This window comes from Cervus elaphus, chromosome 23 (assembly GCF_910594005.1).
Source record: "Cervus elaphus chromosome 23, mCerEla1.1, whole genome shotgun sequence".
NCBI lineage: Eukaryota > Metazoa > Chordata > Mammalia > Artiodactyla > Cervidae > Cervus > Cervus elaphus.
Window position 1 is genome coordinate 37,396,485 of NC_057837.1, and position 13,398 is coordinate 37,409,882.

Sequence of the window (13,398 nt, forward strand, 5' to 3'; positions counted from 1 at the left end):
ACCTTTAGAGGAAAAGAAAATAAAAAATTTCAGAGACATTTATCAATTTAAATGGGCTTCCTAGATGGCACAGTGGTAAAGAATCTGCCTGCCAATACAGGGAATGCAGGAGACTTGGGTTCAATCCCTTGGTTGGGAAGATCCCCTGGAGTAGGAAATGGTAATCCACTCCAGTATTCTTGCCTGAAGAATTCCATGGACAGAGGAGCCTGGTGGGCTACAGCCCATAGGGTTGCAAAAGAGTTGGACATGACTCAGGCGATTTAGCATGTAGCATGCTGTTTAAGGTGAGTTAGTTCAAAAACATTTGACACGGATATAATCTTACAGGATTGTTCTAACCAATAGTTTCTATTTCTCTGTAAATCTAGAGTTAATGAAAGTGAGGTATAACGTGTGTTGTTGAGAAATCATTGCACAACAAATTTGTGTTTGAATGATCTTAACTCATTCAAACTAGTGGGTTATTTTTCCAGTTTATTTTATACTTAGAGTTAATGAACATGTGTGAGAGCAGCCAGGAGATCAGAATATTGAAACTGGTGCTGCCACTTCTGTGACCTTGTGTGTGACACTCAGACACTAGGCCTCATCTCTTTGTTTGAAAAGTGAGGTTGGAGTAGAAATCTCTCAGACCTATCTTGTGTTAAATGTGTGATATTCTTTGAAACCATGGCTAACTGTGGTGAAGTAAAGAAGCAGCAAGGTGTTTCAGAACTGGAAGGGATTATGCTGCTATGTCTGCTAAGTCGCTTCAGTTGTGTCCGACTCTGTGCGACCCCACAGACAGCAGCCCACAGGGCTCCCCCGTCCCTGGGATTCTCCAGGCAAGAACACTGGAGTGGGTTGCCATTTCCTTCTCCGATGTATGAAGGTGAAAAATGAAAGTGAAGTCACTCAGTCATGTCCGACTCTTCGCGACTCCATGGATTGCAGCCTACCAGGCTCCTCCGTCCATGGGATTTTCCAGGCAAGAGTACTGGAGTGGGTTGCCATTGCCTCCTCCGAGAAGGGATTATAGAGACCTGCTATTGTTTAATTTGCTGTCCCTCCTGTGCCTCTTACATCCCTGTCCTTTTTGACCAGTGTCATTTGTAAACTGAGAAATGCACCTTAGTTATAATTGCACGATTAATTATACATTTAGTCTCTTCCAAGTGAAATGGCAGGAGTTACTCCTTCCATCTACAGCTCAGTATTTTGCTCCTTAAACGTTGAAAAAGAAGGCTTAACCATACATCCTTTAGAACAGTATTGCTTAATCATTTTTGGGTTGTGAATTCCTTTCAAAATCTAATAGAGAAGTTTAGACTCCCTACCTAGAAAAATGCACACGTAGAATTTAGAATACATTTTCATCTGACAGTTACCCATGGCTAAAATCTGCTGCCTTATCCTCAGTGCCTGTATTAAAATTTGTTGTTTTACATTCTTGCCTTTCCTGACAAAATACCATTAATGACAAGTGATGTTTTAAGGATTAGTAATTATGTAAGAAAACCCCCTGGCTCAGTATCTGGCTTGTTGTCAAAGTTCAATAAATAAGAGCCCATACTGTTGCTACCATTTATGTTATTGTTATGGTATCATTACTACTCCTGCTCAGTAAGGGTCTATATTTTTTTAATATTTTCTTTGGTGACTTGAGTATAAGTATACAACTTTTCTATTCTTAAATTAAGAGTAATTGAAATTTTGGGGGTTTCCTAATTTGAAGCTTAATGTTGGGAGAGAAGAAAATTTTTATGAGTAGTCTTTTAAGATTCTTATTAGTGCTGTCACCTAATTCATGTTGGAGTTAAATAAAATTAGTTATAGTTCAATGTTAAGTAGAAAAATCTCCAAAAAAACAAAAAAGAAAAAGAAAAATCTCCAATTTGATTCTTTTGTTTTACTTTGCTTTTGTCGTGCTGGTTTTGTGATCACCAGAAAGCAAAACTGGGAAAGGGAGAGTTAGTCCTTCAAATAGAATTAATGACACTGGGTTTGGAAAGTACCAAGAGGCCATTATGTTTTGCAATATGCCCTGTGGACAAAAATATCTTTAGCAGCAGTAATTACAGTCTATAGAAATAGTCATACATTTTTTGTCCCCTGCAATTCAGACATGAGATAGTTATTGTCTTGATTTTATTAATGCAAATAAGTCAATAGAATGGTCTCATCCTACTTAGGAGATAATGTGAGGGGAGATTTATTAATTTCATAAATCTAAAGAGCTTTAATGAAAACTTTTTGAAGAGCTTCTAATAACTGACATTTATGTCTTATATTAAATAAAATAATTCTGGAAGACAAAATCTTGAAATACTTTGTGATTATCTTTTCCTTTCATTTCATGCCTTCCTTCCCTTCTTTACCATTTCCTAGGTGTAGTCCTTCATTATCCCTTGTTATGATCTTGGCAGTTGTTTTCTGTTGATTTTCTTAGATTTTTTTTTTTTTTCTGGCATTAACTTTTCAATATATAGAGCAGTTCCTGCCATTCCTTTCTTTGGCAGCCTTTGGTAGCTGCATATTGCTGACTAGATTTCATGCACCTTACTCAGCATTGCCAGGGGATACCTACTCTGGCCAGCATGTGTCCTTCAGCCTTCACTTTTTATTGTATCTCTTCTTTGCACTTCAGTAATAGTCAGATTACTTGTTTCAAAATGCTCAACTTCACACCTTTCTGTTTTGACCTGAATTCGGAGTGGATGACACATTAGATTTCTTAAAAAATTAATTTGTTGCTTTCCAAGAGACTTCCTTTCCCCCTTTTGTCCATGTCAGTTAAAGCATTACATATTTGCTAATATCATTTTCTCAGAAGGGCATACCAGTACAGTTATACTGAAAAAAAAACCACCAAAAAAACCTGCTTTTCACACTTGGGAAATGGAGCATGGGAAATATATTCGGTAGTAAACTACTTTGCTTTGGGGATTCTTTAATTACTTTTCCAATAACTTCATTCCTCTGAATATACCTGCAGTGAGGCCATATTTCTAGAAGCTGACTACATTAGCTCTTCTTGAATTGTATCTAACTTGTGACAAAATACAACAATCAGGAAGACTTATCAAATGTTTAGAAAGAAAAGTCAAAATTACTAATCTGCCTTTTTGACATCTCTTTTAGCCTGCTCTTGAGGTTCACAGATGATACTTTTGATCCAGAACTTGTAGCAACAATAGGTAAGTCCATGTTTAAACATTTAGTAGAAATGTCAAATATTTTCTTGCCTTCAGGATGTTTTATCTAAGTCCTCCTACCCATCCTCTCACTACCCCACTGCTTCCGTGTCTGTCAAAATTTTACTTGTCTTTCAAGTGTTACCTTTGGTAGTCATTCAGTTTCCAAAGTGTTTGTATGCTGCCAAATAAAAGACATCCCACAGCACAGGAATGTGTATACAGATAACCATAATATCTTCAGTGTTAACATAGGACCAGGAGACAACAGCAAAGGAAGTTGTATTTTTGCTTGGTGAGATCTACAAAGTCTTCGGAAACTGAATGACTACCAAAGGTAACACTTGAAAGACAAATAAGATTTTGACAGACATGGAAACAGTGGGGCACTGTCCTAAGAGATGGGTGTGGTGATCAATAACACAGGCTTGGTGTCTGTCACAAGGGACCTAGCAGTGTCACCCGAGTGTGTTGATTTTGTAGTTTTAGCATTTCATATAGTATCTGATATGTATTCTGGCAACATATTTATTGATATTAGTTATTAAAGACTGTGCACATAAATGCCTTTTAAAAATTGAAGTTTAGATTGCCTGAAAGTGGTTTGCCACACCAGTTTATTAGAGTATATGAGAAGACAGAGCTAGACAATTTGGTATCACATGTTTAGGGAGTAGTTGACAATGTAAAGTTACAAGAGAGAAATTGCAGTGGTAGAAAGAGCTGAGTCAGAGCAGTGTGATCGTCTCAGCTCTGCCTTTAATGTTGTCACCTTGAGCAAGTCATTAACTTCCTTGTCCTCATCTGTAAGTTGGGAGTAATTTGGGTGAGAATATATTTTTCTTCCAGCTCTAAAATTTCATGATCTGATGAGTAGAATGTAGTAAAGATCTGATCTTGTATTACTATTAGGGAAAGTGTCTTAATCAGATTCCCAAAATGTTCACATTTATCACATATGCTTTAGCATTCTCTCCACATACACATACACAGTATTCCTGCCTTTTTTGAATTGTTTGAGAGAAAATTGCATTCAGTATCTTCAATGTCTTTAACTCTAAGGACTTTATTGTATATTTCCTTGATGAGCATGGATACAGTTCTCCCAGATAGATTTTATCAGTTGTTCCACTAATATCTTATATACCAAAGAAAAGAATTGTTTCTGGTCCAGAGTCCAGTCCAGGATCCTACACTGAATTTTGCTGTCATTTTTCCTTAGTCTCTTTTAATCTGAACAGTTCTTCATTCTTTCTCTGTCTCTTCATGGCCTTGGCATTTTTGAAGAGCACATGCAGGCCAGTTGTTCTGTAGAATATCCTTCCATTGCAGCTGTCCATGTGTCCTCATGGTTAGATTCAGGCTGTGCGTTTGGGGCAGGAATTCCTCAGCAGTGCTTCTCAGAGCGTGGTGCGTATTGGTGCCGTTGGTGGTGATTGGACGCGGTTACTTAGATGAAGTGCACCATGTCGCTTCCTGTCTGCTGTCATCCCAAAACCCTGGTGGTTGTTGAACTGTGGTTTTTCAAATTCCATCTTTCCATTTACATTTCTTACTTAGAATTCTGCAAGGAAGAGCTTTGGACATGAGTCTGAGCAAACTCCGAGAGACAGTGGAGGACAGAGGAGCCTGACGGGCTACAGTCCATGAGGTCACAAAGAGTCGGGCAGGACTTGGTGACTAAACAACAACAGAGGAAAGGCTCTTCTTCGTTTCTATCAATATGATCTCATGGTGCCTCTAAACTTAATAAATTAAATCAGGCATTACTTCGCTTTTGTCTGACATATTAGCATTGACAGATTTACTGTTATGTATGAAAATAGAATCATTTAAAACGCTACTAGTTCAAAATCTGTTCAACTTGGTTTTGGTATATTATTTGCTTCTTTAAAAAATGAGCTATTAGTAAAACTTGATTTTACACAGACCATCCCTGGTATTGGATAAGCAAAGAATAGAGAATAGAAAGTGTCAGGTAAATAAACTTGCCTAGAGTTAAATTTTTACTAAGGGAATGGTCCTGCATATAATATAAACTTGTTGCTTAGTCTCTAAGTCATTTCTGACTCTTTGAGACCCCAGGGATGTAGCCCATCATGCTCCTCTATGCATGGGATTCCCCAGGCAAGAATATTGGAGTTGTTGCCGTTCCTTCTCCAGGGGATCTTCCTGACCCAGGGATCAAACCCTTGTCTCCTGCACTGGCAGGCGGATTCTTTACCGCTGAGCCAACAGGGAAGCTCACAATACAAACTGTCTTCATTTCAAACCCAAATGTCACTGGGGTCTTTCAGATTGTCAGATGATTTGTTGTCTTTATTACTAAAAAGGTTCTGCTTTAAAAACAAATACTAAGATTGTAGCATGTTGAGAGAACACTCATAATTTGTTCCCCCAGTCAACCCTGGGTCTTGAAAAGAATCTTTTACATTTTGGCATCAGATAATTTTCTGCCCTAGGTTATAACCAATACACACAAGAGGTTTTGAAATAAAAATAATTATCTCAATTGTTAATGGCTGTATGAAAATTAGTATTTTATGGAAAATTAGGGTTTTACCTCACAGTGTAATAGTAAGTAAAGCACACCTTTGTCTTCCAGTAGTACAATGAGACATTCAAGTTTCAATCATATATAAAATACCATATTAATTATTTGATTTTGGATTTGAAGATGGTACTATTAAGTTGGCATTTTCTTCTGCATTCTGGCAATTGGCTAATAACAACAAAGACAGAGAAAAACTAAAATACAAACCCCATAGTCTACTAAGCCACAAAACAGGGGAATGGCTGCCTGAAGCAGCAGAGACCAGGCAGGCCGCCTGTGGGAGAAGGTGGACGATGCCATGGCTGCAGAGCTTGGAGCCAGCAGGAGATGCTTCATGAAGTTGAGAGGCCCACCTTGAGGTGCAAAACCTGTTAGCCTTTGTTTGTAAAAGCAGGATGGCTTCTCAAGCCAATGGCAGGGGTTTCCCTGCCTCTGGTTTGATTTTGAGAAGTTGGGACGTGAAACCAAACAGGGAGTCACATAGACAAGGGGAGGAGAGGCCTTTTACAAGTGTCAAAACCCTCTATCTCCTCTGGATGCTGAGAAGTAAATAGCTGACTGATTCTCACGTAAAACCCTGAATCAAAGCAGAATTTTGCTGGTGCTGAACTGATCCACTATGGCCTTCTGCATTAGCTTCCTGCAGACAGCTTGTCCAGGAAAACGTCATCACTTTCAGTGATGACTTGGCAAAAAGAATCCAGCTCAAGGCTGCTACTGCCATTCAAGAATTGAAAAAGAAGACAGGAATGAAAAAAGAAAGGACAGGTGAAGAATACTCATCAAAAAACAATATTGCTGTAAAGAAGATGAAAAGAATGACCAAAAGTTTTGCCATGAATTTAAGACCCTTAATGGAAATATGTATTGGTGAGAGCACAAACAGTGGTATGAGGTCAGGGAAGAGACAGTGTGACTACTGAGAAAGTGCAGTGTGAGCTGACTGAGGGGAAAGAGAAATAAGATAAGAAAATGAAACTATTGCTGAAGATAAAGTTGGAAGGCTCACAAGGCACAGTAGAGACTGTGGAAAACACAGTAAAGAACAATGAGCTAGAAATGGATGAGTGGCTAGAATTTACGAAAATGAGTAAGAATGTTAAAACAAATTAGAGTGAGAAAACGTGGGAATCACAAAAGAAGTTTGTTATATAGCCTGTTTTCATCTTGAAGAAGAAATATAATGAAACAGCCAATACTTAATGATATAATCCAAGGTAATATTTCTGATATAAAAATAAACACACACACAGAGAAAACTGTAAGAATATTTTGACCATGTTTTTGTTTGTAACATGTGAGTGTTTTGGGGGGAAAGATTAGATTTTTCTTTTTTCTGTGGCCAGGCCATAAGATGATGCTTAATTACATCTTTACCTGAAGTATTTAATCAGCTGCATTAGATACAGTTGGTTGAATTTGAGCATGGATATTAGATCTAGTCTGAGTAAACAGCCAAAATTTTCTTCATGTATTCTGTTTGTGTTTTTTTAAATTTACCCTTTCTAAAGAAACCTTTGAATGCAAAAGGAGTGCTTTAAGTAAAACTTTTCAAATAAAGAGAAAATTTAGAACTGATTCTCTACTTAAGACAGGTTCACAAGCTATTTCTTAATTTGTAAGACTTATAACTGTTACAAATGCAGAAATATTTTGGGGGAGTTGATGCATTTTAGCTTAAGTTAGACAAATATTGGTTGTTGTTGGTGGACTTAGGTCAGTGATTCTTATCACTCCCTTAGTAAGTTTTTAAAGATACCCAGTTTGGCTTCTAAGGGCAGATACAAGATCTCCTCCACCCAGTGTTACTTTATCATTTGGGCTTACATAACAGAAAGATAACTTAATGAAAATAGAAAGCAGCTAAGACATCCTGTTTAATGCCATAACATAACCTTGTTAAAATACTTGGAAATGTGAGATAACCTAAAGAAAAACAGAACTATTCTATTTCATACAATTTCATTCAGGTAAAGGTTTTAAATGGAGTAAAGCTATAAATATGGCTCTGACATTTCTTTACTTAGAATGATGGCAAATGGTATTCATCATATATAAATTGTTTCTTTTTTTCTGTCTACTTACAGGCTTTATTAGAAAAGGTTGTGATTTTTTTTTTTCATGTGTTTTTCAGCACTGACTGATGGTTGACAGACCTTTTTATACTGAAATGTCCTTGCTTTCCTAGTTAAGTCTTTACTCATTTGTTTGATGTATTTCTGGATTTGGTATATTGCTTTGGGTGGTGTTGTCATTTTCACAGCATTGATTCTTCCAGTCCACGAACATGGTATGTCTCTGCACTTGTGTCACCTTTGTTTTCTTTCACCCAGTATATTTTTCTGTGTTCAGGTCTTTCAGAAGTGATTCATGCCATCAGTACCTTATTTTGATTTTATTTTTTTAACTTGTTGCTCAGACTAACCATACATCTCTTTGGCTGAACTACCATACTACATATGTTTCCCTGGTTTCATTTTTGGACAGTTAGAATTTTCTTCTTGACTTTTTCTTTTGGTTTGAGTCATGAGGACTCCCTTCCTTAACCTCTTCTTTCTGGTTGCTGTGGATGAGTTTGTGATTGAATCAACTAATGCTTTTTTTTTTTTTTTTTCTTAACGAGTTTGGGATTTTGTGTCACAGTAGACAGACTTTTTTCTTTCTGAGATTATAATTATCTACTTTTTTACACTTAAATATTGAGCCATCTGGAAACTTATTTTAAAGTAATGTGAAAAGGTTGTGAATCAATGATATTGAATGCTTGCTTCAAACAAAAATGGTGCCCCCTTTTCATAATATGGAATTTAATTGAAATATGGCTGCCCAATCAAGGACCTCATTTTCTAAGTCCTTTAACTTACATGTGTGGCCATGTGACCAGTAGTCACTAGAAGATGTACATGAGAGTGATGTATATCACCTGTAGGCCAAGACTTTTAAGAAGCTCTCTGTCCCATTTGCCATCTAAACACAGGCAACAGAAGAGGCAGTTGGATTCTGACACCGGATGTTTGGCAGGAACCCAGGTCCCTGAATTACCAGGGTCAAGATAGCCACTCACTGACCCCGAATATCAACAGTGACTGTTACACAAGTGAGAATTAGACTCTCATTGTGGTAATCCACTACAAAGTTGGGGTTTACTTATTGAAGTGGCCAGTATGGCTTCACCAATACAGAATCCAAAGAGAAGCTAACATTCCCTGAGCCCCTGTGTCTGAGCACACTTCATTGTATTCAGTGAGCACTCTGCCCACTGTCAAGGAACAGGAAATGTTAGTTACGTAATATTTGTAAAGGATCGGGAAGGAGGGGTGGTTTATCAGTGGGTGACTTTCACAGTTAACTATATGTTAAAGTGAAAATTCTATACAGTGCACCTGTGTCATTTACTTCACTAAACTAGACCACGGAAAAATCTGAACGTAAAAAGCAGAGGTATATCAAACCAATCCAGCCTTATTTTCATTTATCTCTTAATAATAATACTTCATTTAAAACAAGGCATCCAGTACAAACTTAAAATAGATGGTATACCAGGATGATGGTAGGAAACAATTTTGGCTTCTGGAGACAATTCACAATTGTGCAGGAAATTCATCAATGACCTCTGTTAAGCAAAATAGGCTTCATCTGTAAATACAAATGGATAACCCAAGATTACATCTGGAGGAATACATGAAAGGAGGAGATGAGCTAATAAAATACCTAAAGTTACTGAACAACAAATATTTGGCAATTAAGTTGAGGTTGAATTAAAAATATTCAAGCATTATAGCACACAGTTGTTCCTCTTAGCTGCCCAGTATCAGGCAGAGTTTACAAATACTTGATGCTTTGTGGAACTACTTTGAAAATCAAGCTGCTGCCCTGCAAAGTTATTGAGCTAATTTGTAAAACTGTCACCAGTTTCTAAATAGAGTCCTCTAGTCTTTTTTGTTGCAATTTGTTGAAAATCAGTTGTGATTCTTTAATCAGAATGTTCAATGAAGGGAACACCATAGAAACATAATAGCAAAATAGAATTCTTGAAAACATGGTACATAAACAGGAAGTAATTGAATTTGCCAATTCAAAAGTGAGGGACAAAATGACAAAATCAATTAAGAGGAGTTGAGCGTACCTGATTGAACTTTTATAACTGTGGTTTGTAATTTCACAAATTGTGAGAAGAATTTTTGAATGAGCTTCCGTTTGTAGGGTAAATTTACATTCTATAATGAATAGAATGAAATTGAAAAGCCCTATTTTTGTGACATCCCTATTTTGTTTGGCAAAGTATTCAAGATAATTAGAAACAGAGACAACACTGTTGAGGAGTTTTGTGTTATAAAATATTTGTCTAAGAATGAGTTTTAATGAAATGAAAATGATAATATGATGAAAATATTTGGACTAAAATATTTAAACATTTCCACACATAAAAGCATAATTATGTACACTCACTGAGAATTTTCCTGAGCTTACCAGGAATCTCAACATATGTAGAAAGAGTTAATTTTTTCAACAAAATATGGGCTACAGAGAAGAGCTTTTTGAAAGTGTCAATAAATTTCAATTTATTAATGATAAAATGCAATCTTGGGGACTGTTACAATTTTATGACAACTGAAAATAATGAGAGCATTTTTGTAATTAAGGTCACTGAATGAAAGGGGAGAGACAATGTGGCAGAAAAAACATTTGAAGAAATAAAGGCTAAAATATTTCCAAATAAGATGGAAAATATCAAGCCACAGGTCCTAAGTGCTTAAAGATATCTAAGAAGATCGAATAGAAAAAACACCACATATAATCTCATCATAGTCAAATTGCTGAAAGCCAGTAGTAAAAAAAAATATTAAATGAATATAGAGGGAAAAAAGACATATACCATAGAAAAGATCAATATGAAAGTGAAGACTGAGTTCTAATCAGCATTGCATCAAGAAGACAATGCAATGACATTTTTAAAGTGTTGAAAGAAAAAATTCTTCTCAACCTAGAGTTCTATATCTGTTTAAACTATTCTTCAAAAGTGAAGAGAAAATAAAGGTATTGTTTAATTCATGGTCAAAGAAGAAATCACAAGGGAAATAGGAGCTTATTTTAGAATAAATGATAACAAACATCCCTCATAAAAAAAAATTTTGTGGATACAGTTAAAACAGTAGTTAGAAGGAAATTGGTAGCACTAAAAGTTTTCTTAGAAGGGAATAAATGTGACTTATCCTACCACCTTAAAAAACTAGAAAATGTAGAGGAAGTTAAACTCAAAGAAAACTAGAAAGAATAAAGAGTAGAAATCAATCAATTAGCAAATAGAGAAACAAGAGAGAAAAGAGAGCCAAAAGTTGGTTCTTGAATAAATTTAATAAAATTGATAATTCCTTAAGAAATAAAAGGTATATAATACAAATTCCCAATATCAAGAATTGCACTGGGGACTTCCTTAGAGATATTTAAATGATAAGACATTTAAGTCACCAGGACTTCCTTGGTGACGCATCAGTAAAGAATTGGCCTGCCAAAGAAGGAGACACAGATTCAATCCCAGGGTCAGGAAGATACTCTGGAGAAGGAAACAGCAACCCACTCCAGAATTCTTGCCTGGGAAATCCCATGGACAGAGGAGTCTGGTGGGCTACAGTCCATGGGGTCACAAAGAGTCTGACATGACTAAACAACAAGAAAATAATCAATTAGCCAATTAGCAGAATGTGTAAATTCCATATAAAACAAACATACCAAAGTTGACCCAAGAAGAAAAAGAACATCTTAATGGTCTTCTATTTGTTAAAGAAAGGGAATCTGAAATAAAAATTCTCAGAAAAACTCCATGCCCAAAGACTTCACTAGTAAACTCTACCAAACATTTGATAAGAAATGAAAAAATGATGCAAACCATACATCATCTATTTCAGAAAACTGAAGAAGAGGAATATTTACTGGCTTGTTTCCTGAGGGCAGTATAACTCTGATATCAAGACCTGAGAAAGGCATTACAAAAAAGGGAATTGTAACTAACATGCCTCATGAACATAGGAACAAATATCACTGACAAAATATTAACAAAAACAGCAATATGTGAAAATAACAATGTGCCATGACCAAATGTGAATTATTCTAGGAATGCAAGGTTAGTATAAAGTGATTCCATGTAAGCTGATTTGACTTAAAAAATCATTCAGTATTAGTTGTCACATTCCACAGACTAAAATAGAAAAATAGACATGATAATCTCAGTTGACAGACAGAAATTTGACAAAATTTAATACTCATTCATGTTAAAACATCCCAGAAAACTAGAAGTAGAAAGGAGCTTCCACAATCTGACAGAAGATGGCTATGAAAAACTTCCAGGTAAACATTATATTTGATGAAATATTGATTCCGTTCCTTACAAAGTTGACAACAAGGCAATGGTGTGTCTATGTTTTCCTACATTTTCCTGGACGTTTTAAACCAGTGCTTAAGTAAGAGATAAAGTTTATGTAGGGAGAAATAAAATGGTCTTTATGTGACCTTTACATAATTACATAGATAAAAACTACTAAAAAACCCACAAAAATCTACATGAACTAATAAACAAACCTAAAAAGATTACACGGTATAAGATAGGTATACAAAAATCAATTGAATTTTTATATACTAGTGAAAAAAAATGAAAAAGGGGTTTAAAATATTTACTATGCTAAAAAATTAATATACTTAGGAATTAAATCCATGTATATCTATATGATACTTCTGAGAGACATTAAATAAGATAATAAGTAAGAGATAAACCATGTTCACAGATTGGAAGATTCCATATTGCTAATACATCTATTTTCCCCAAATTGATCTGTAGACTCACCATAACCCAATTCTGATCCCAGAAGCATTTTTTTTTTTTTTGATAAATGGACAAGTGATTCTAAAATTAGTATCTAAATGCAAAGAACCTATAATAGCCAAAATAATTTGAAAAAGAGGGGAAATGCTGGATAACTTACCTAACCTAATTTCCATAATTAATATAAAGCTTCAGGAATCAGCACAGTATGGTATGCACTCTACTACAGAAAAACAGATCAATGCACAAAAATAGAGCCACAAATAAACTGTCGCTTTGTTCTCTGACAGAAGTGCCAAGTTAGTCCGTCTGGTGAAAGGACAGTCTTTTCACTAAAAATGCTGGGACAACTGGATAACTATAATGGGAAGAAAATGAACCTCTATCCATACTTCCCAACAAACATAGGTCTATGAATCATAGATATAAATGTAACAACAAAACTATTAGCTTTGAGAAGAAAATATAGATGATTTTTTTGAATCTTGGATTAGGCAAAGATTTCTCAGAAAACACTAACTATAAAAAAAAATAAATATGATTCCAAACTTTAAAAACTTCTGTTCGTCAAAATACACCATTAAGAAAATGCATAGAAAAGTCCCAGGCTAGGAGAATAAACAATAGTCAGCTGCACTTTTACATAATAATGCATATGAGAAGTACAATGAAAATAATATTCTATTTTAGAGTACAATACATAAAAGTTTGAATTCCAGGCATAAACTACTAATTATGAAATAGAAGGACAAATAATTGGAAAACTATGCTTGATTGTATAGACTGTAATAAAGATGACAACACTTCCTAATTTAGTAGATATTTTAATGTAAGACAAATTAATTTTTCTT